Below are 6,717 nucleotides of genomic sequence, written 5' to 3' on the forward strand. Positions count from 1 at the left end.
AATAATTCAGAGTGAATAATCACCAGTTTTAGTGTGGAGCCTTTAGTTATCAAATATGAGCTTGAACAATAAAGACAGCCCACAGAGGTGAGAGGGGAATTTGCTTTAAATATCTTAGTGACCAATCAAAATCAGGGTAAAGAAATAACCCAATATATGTCAGAGTAAAAAAGCATGTTTCTCGAATTTCCAGAAAAAAGAATGAAGTAATATTTTCTTTCTGGAAAGGAAAAAGAATATCTCTACAAATTTCCTTCAGTTCATGAACAGACGTTCTGCTTTCAGGATTGTTTGGTCTCAGTCAGACTGCGAGGACTGCTCACACAGACACTGGTGATCGATCACCTGAATTCATCTCCTCACTGTGAGTCTGAGCTTGTTTATTTGACTGAAAATCAGACAAGTTTATGTTTATTAGTTATTCCTGCATGCAAATGTTCCTTTCTCTGACTCACTGCGTGTTCAGAATCTGTTTTTCATCATTTCTCTGCTCGGTGTGTTTGGATCGCTTACTGTGGAAACATGAGTAATGTCACAGCTGATCACACACACGGTGGTCCATGTCTAAACTGTTTTTTAATAGGTTCTAGGCATGAAATAAGCAAAGGGAAGTTTAAGTGAAAAAAAGCTGCAGAGCCTTTAGAAGGAAACTTTTTAGAAAAAGTCTCTCTTATTGGAAAAGTCCCACAGGGTGGAGCACAGGGACTGTAACACGATCAGTGGACAACATGATGGTGTTTGTATCACGTTTACTGTCTTCAGCCACAAACTCACTGATGTACAAACAGAGATGCTCCCACAGACAGAAACACGTTCTTCTCTCTCTTTTTGTTCTTTAGTTTGCAGACACCATGGGTCCTCGGCAGTCCACCATTCATATTACGAACAAGACTCAGGGCTACACCCTTCAAAACCCCAGGTGACCACACTTTTTACTGTGACTGAGATGCTGCCTGCACATCACCTGACACCTCACTGATATCATTAATAAGTAACAGAAGGAATCAGTTTAGTAAATTTCTTCTGAACTCCTGACATGATGTTGTCATCGCAGCAGCAATAGCCCTGTCCATGTTTCTTTCTCTAAAGAAACTGATCAACCCGACTCATTATGAGGAGTTCAGGTCCTGTTTGAATAAGAATATTAATGCATATTTTTCTTTTTTTCTGACTAGTCTGCATCTTGTTAGCGGACTCTGCCAAATCCCTTTGCCAACAAGACTTGGGCCTTCTGAATGTGGCAACGCTCTGTTCTCTAAGACTGGCGGCACAGCGCGTGGATCTGTTGGCGTCTTCACCTACGATCTCTACGATGCAGCTGCAGACAGAGCTGATAAGAAAATAGGTGTCATGTTCTCTGTTCCTTTTGACTACGGCCTGTACTCTAACTGGTACGCAGTCGGAGTCTTTGACAGGGAAACAAACTGTGATAGTGCTCTTTATCTTAACATGTATCACAATCCTGAGAGAAAGTTTGTCAGAGGAAAAGCTGATGGTTATGATCTGACTCACAGAGATATTAATGTTCTTGTTAAATCCAGCATGACAAACTTCAGCGTTGCAACACTGAAAGTTGAAGTACACAACATTGACTAAAGTAATTATGCAAATATGAGGTCAGATTTTTTTAGGGCAGATCTTGAGAAAAGGCCTGATCACCCTTCATTAGTATTATTTTTACTTATCAGGATAAACAAATATAAACTCACAGATATTAACTTAAGTTAACGCAGGGTTTCCCCATCTTCCACAGAAAATGGTCCTTACAACATCTACACAAGAGACATTAGGAATAGTGACGAAAAAAGGATCATGAATATAAAAGAAATACCAGTAAAACACAATCCTGTTGTAAAAAGGACATGTGATTAATGATCAGTATGGCTGTTTATTTCACAGGTGTGATTGGTTGAACAGGTATTAAGTGTTCCATGTTTGTGGCAGTGTAACGGACTCATCAGTAGATCAGAATCATTTTCTGATCACATGAACACATTTCACCCAGCAGATAATGTCACTGAAAACATACTTTAAAAGACTCAGTGAAGAAAAAGAAGAAGCTTCAAACTGATTTTAGACTGAACTCTGGACATAACCTGCTCCTGACAGTTTGAGTTTATATTCTCTCATCTGCAGCTGTTTGAGATTGTGAACCTGCTCCGTAGTACAGAAACTCAGGTTAACCCTGAAATAACCTGAATGAGCAAAATTCTCTGGAGTTAAAACCTTTAGTAGTTTAAAAATAAAGTTTTAACATCGAATCATTAACGATCAGCTGAGCAGGTCACACGTGCTTGCATAGATGGGATGTAATGAGTTGGATTATTGATGAAATCAGACTGAAACTCTCCACCAAATGTTTTTAGAAAATCATCACTAAACTTTGAGGAAGTAATGGAAGGTTTCAAGGATTTAATAATCTTTTATTGGTTCTGCTGTAAATACTTTCTGAGAAACATGTCATGGTCCTGAGTCTGACGACTCAGTGTTTTGTGTTTCTTTATATCATCCTAAGTTCTTGTTTATTGTGTTATGTCTTTTGTTTGGGTTTGCTATGTGTTTGGTTTTGTTTATGCCTGTGTTCCCTCTGTCTGTCCACGGTGTCTGCTTGTAAGTCTGTTAAGTTCAGTGTCTTATCAGGTCCTCTGTGTCTGTTTTCTGTTTTATTCTGAAGGTCCTTGTCTCATGTGGGTGTTTCTGTTTACGTTTCCCCGTCTCGTCGGGTGTGGTTTCTTCCAGGTGTGTTCCCCTCCTGTTTCCATTCCCTGATTACTCCCCTGTGTATTTAAGCCCTGTGTTTTCCTGTGCTCTCTGTTGCATCGTACTCTCACGTTACTGTGTTCTGTCTGCTACTTTGTTTTTGTATTCTCAATTTAGTTAAGTTCCTGTTCTGTTGCTATCAGCAATACAGCTGAGTATTTTTGAGTCCTGCATTTTGGGTCCTTTCTCCCTGCCTGCACACAGCCATGACAAAATACTAATTTGATGTTTCCCGTGCATTAATTTCAACATGTGATTCTTTGTTTTCTGAGCCCTAAACCAATAAATAAATTAGACTTTACTTTAACTTGCCATTGTGCTTTATTCACTGACATTTCATCTACTTTATTGATCTGGCTTCAGTTTGGAAAAAATGTGTCCCTTTGGACAACAGTTTTTAATCATAGCACAGTGGATTTTAAACCAAGCAACTGACACATTGAGATTATACACATTGTTGTACATGATTGCTACCATTTTGCCCACTTGGTTAGCTGACAGTAAAATGTATTTATTAGGAAATATCTTGATAAAATGGAAACCAGTGCTCATGTGTAAAAAGGGTCATGACTTCTCACATAAACTTCAGGTGAAGTTTTTTCAGGTTTTACCAAATCTCAGCAAACATGTCCAGTTGGTGACTTTAAAGAAACTGAGGAAGACTGAAGGATGATTTCCTGAAAAAAAAATACAAACCCATAGATATTCTATTCATTCTGGGGCGTCTGTATCCAGTAAGGGTCCTAAGGTTAGACTCCCCCATGCTAAGTGAGCCTACTGCAGACACACATTGTTGTTTCAGGTTGTAGTATTACACAACATTTTCAGATCTAATAGAAATAAAATGAGTGTTTCGTAATTCACTCAATTTATTGTCTTTATTTATAACTGGCATTCATTCTTTTATAGAATCTTACAAGAAAGAGGCAAAATTGTATTCCATCATTATTAGCTGCTTTGGTGAAAAACAAATCAATAATGCAAAAAAAAACAAAAAAACATTGCAAAACAACATAGTGGAAAACAATTATTGATCACTTGATTGCTTCAATACAACACTTGGGCACATATATGCGGGACGTTTCGTGGCTGTTTTGATCTCGCTCTCTCTCTCTTAACCGATCAAATCTGGCTGTGGTAGCAGCTTTAAACTCGGTATGACCCAGGTTGACCAAGAAATCCAAGATGGCGCCGCGTATGGATGCCCTGGTGCTTCAGTTCGTTACTTCTGTTTTGTTTTTGTGCATAACTTGTGTGTCTGGCACTCCTCTGGATATTCTTACACCAGAGAAGAGCTCCTTAACTACAGGACAACAACACCTGTGGATTTACTTCCAATATTTGTCGCATCTGCGGCAGATTTACTGCAGACTTTGATCAGGAAAGTGAGACGCCGAAGGAGAGGAAAGCGAGCCGGCGCACTCGTGCGTCTGAGGAGACGTGGACTGCGAACTGCTCTTCCTGGGATCTTCCTTTCCAACGTACGCTCACTCAGGAATAAGATGGACGAGCTGGCCCTGATGAGAAGCATGAACAGAGACTTTGCCTCCTCCTGTGTCTTATATTTTACAGAGTCGTGGCTCTGCGAGGACATCCCGGACTGCGCACTCAAGCTGGAGGGTTTTCATCTGCTGCGCGCGGACCGGCAGGCCTCTCTCTCTGGTAAGACCACAGGTTGAGGTGTCTGCTTCTAAATTAATAGTGGCTGGTGCACAGATGTAACAGTGATTGCTCAGCACTGCTCTTCCTCTCTGGAATACCTTTTTATTCACTGCAAACCGTTTTATTCTCCGCGGGAGTTTGCTTCATTCATCTTGGCTGCTGTTTACATCCCGCCAGATGTGGATGTGCAGGCAGCTCAGTGCGCCCGCGCGGAGCAGATACTGCACATGGAGCGGACTTTCCCGGACTCTCTCATTATTGCTCTTGGGGACTTTAACAAAGCCAATCTGAGCCAAGAGCTTCCCAAATACAAGCAGTATATTAAATGCCCGACCAGAGAGGAGAGGACATTGGACCACTGCTACAGCACGATCAGCGGGGCCTATCGCGCGGTGCCCCACGCTTCACTCGGACTTTCTGATCACGTCATGGTCCAACTGATCCCCGCGTACAGACAGAGGCTGAAGCTCTCCAAACCTGTCGTGAGGACTAAAAAAGTGTGGAGCAACGAGGCTGTGGAGGAGCTTCGCACGTGTTTGGAGTCCACAGACTGGGACACAATGAAGGCTGCTTCTAACAGCCTGATGAGTTTACGGACACTGTCACCTCCTACATCCACTTCTGTGAGGACAGCATTGTGCCATCACGCACCAGGGTGAGTTATAACAATGACAAACCCTGGTTTACTCCTAAACTCAAAAGGCTGTGGCTGGAAAAGAGAAAGGCGTTCAGAAGCGGAGACAGGGACTGCTACAGAGAGGCCAAGTACAGGTTCACTAAAGAAGTGGACATTGCTAAACATCAGCACTCTGAGAAGATGCAGCAGCAGATCTCAGAGAATGACTCGGCCTCTGTGTGGAAAAGTTTTAGGAATATCACCAACTACAAGCCTAAAACCCCCCACTCCACTGACGACTTGCTGTTGGTCAACACCCTTAACGACTTTTACTGCCGTTTTGACGAGCCATCGAGCAGCCTTCACACCTCCAACGGCCCCAACAATAGATCTTCATCTACAACACCTCCCTCCACACCCCACACCAAGGAGGATTTCACACCACCTTCTCCCATCACTACTCTTCATATTCATGAAGCAGATGTGAGGAAGCAGTTTAAGAGTCTGAATGCTCGAAAAGCTCCTGGCCCAGACGGTGTGTCTCCTGCCACCCTCAGACACTGTGCAAACGAGCTGGCCCCAGTGTTTTCTGGCATTTTCAACTCCTCACTGCAGGTATGTCATGTGCCTGCCTGCTTCAAGTCCTCTACCATAATCCCTGTCCCCAAGAAACCAAGGATCACTGGACTAAATGACTACAGACCTGTGGCTCTGACATCTGTGGTCATGAAGTCATTTGAGCGCCTGGTTCTCTCCTACCTCAAGACCCTCACGACCCCCCTCCTGGACCCCCTGCAGTTTGCATACAGAGCCAACAGGTCTGTAGACGATGCGATCAACATGGCTCTACACTTCATCCTGCAGCATCTGGACTCCCCAGGAACCTATGCCAGGATCCTGTTTGTGGACTTCAGCTCTGCCTTCAACACCATCCTTCCAGACCATCTCCAAGGCAAGCTTTCCCAGATGAATGTGCCTGATCCCATCTGCCAGTGGATCACTGATTTCCTGACGGACAGGAAGCAGCATGTGAGGCTGGGAAAGAACGTCTCGGACTCCCGGACCATCAGCACCGGCTCCCCTCAGGGCTGTCTTCTTTCTCCTCTGCTCTTCTCCCTGTACACCAACTGCTGCACCTCCACCCACCAGTCTGTCAAGCTAATCAAGTTTGCAGATGACACCACCGTTATTGGACTCATTTCCGACGGGGATGAGTCTGCCTACAGGAGGGAGGTTGAACGTCTGGTGTCCTGGTGCAGTCACAACAACCTGGTGCTGAATGCCCAGAAGACAGTGGAGATTATTGTGGACTTCAGGAAGCACACAGCCCCACTTCCCCCCATCATCCTGACTGACACCCTCATCACCTCTGTGGACTCATTCCGCTTCCTGGGTACCACCATCACCCAGGACCTGAAGTGGGAGCCCACCATCACCTCCGTCATAAAGAAAGCCCAGCAGAGGATGTACTTCCTGAGGCAGCTGAAGAAATTCAACCTGCCAACACGGACGATGATGCAATTCTACACCGCAATCATCGAGTCCATCCTCACCTCCTCCATCACCGTGTGGTACGCTGGAGCCACTATCAGGGACCAACAGAGACTGCAGCGTGTTGTGCGCTCTGCTGAGAAGGTGATTGGCTGCAGACTCCCATCTCTGCAGGACCTGTACACCTC

General features: G+C 44.1%; 1 long non-coding RNA gene across 1 annotated transcript; it reads left to right on the plus strand.

The window, feature by feature from the left end:
- Positions 1 to 283: 283 nt before the first annotated feature.
- LOC134622597 (uncharacterized) lies at positions 284 to 3,048 on the plus strand. The gene is made up of 3 exons (XR_010093015.1): positions 284 to 364; positions 840 to 919; positions 1,176 to 3,048. It is a non-coding gene; the product is annotated as an uncharacterized LOC134622597 (long non-coding RNA).
- The last annotated feature ends 3,669 nt before the right edge of the window (positions 3,049 to 6,717 follow it).

Source organism: Pelmatolapia mariae, unplaced genomic scaffold (genome assembly GCF_036321145.2).
Source record: "Pelmatolapia mariae isolate MD_Pm_ZW unplaced genomic scaffold, Pm_UMD_F_2 NODE_ptg000080l+_length_54083_cov_1, whole genome shotgun sequence".
In the NCBI taxonomy this organism is placed as follows: domain Eukaryota; kingdom Metazoa; phylum Chordata; class Actinopteri; order Cichliformes; family Cichlidae; genus Pelmatolapia; species Pelmatolapia mariae.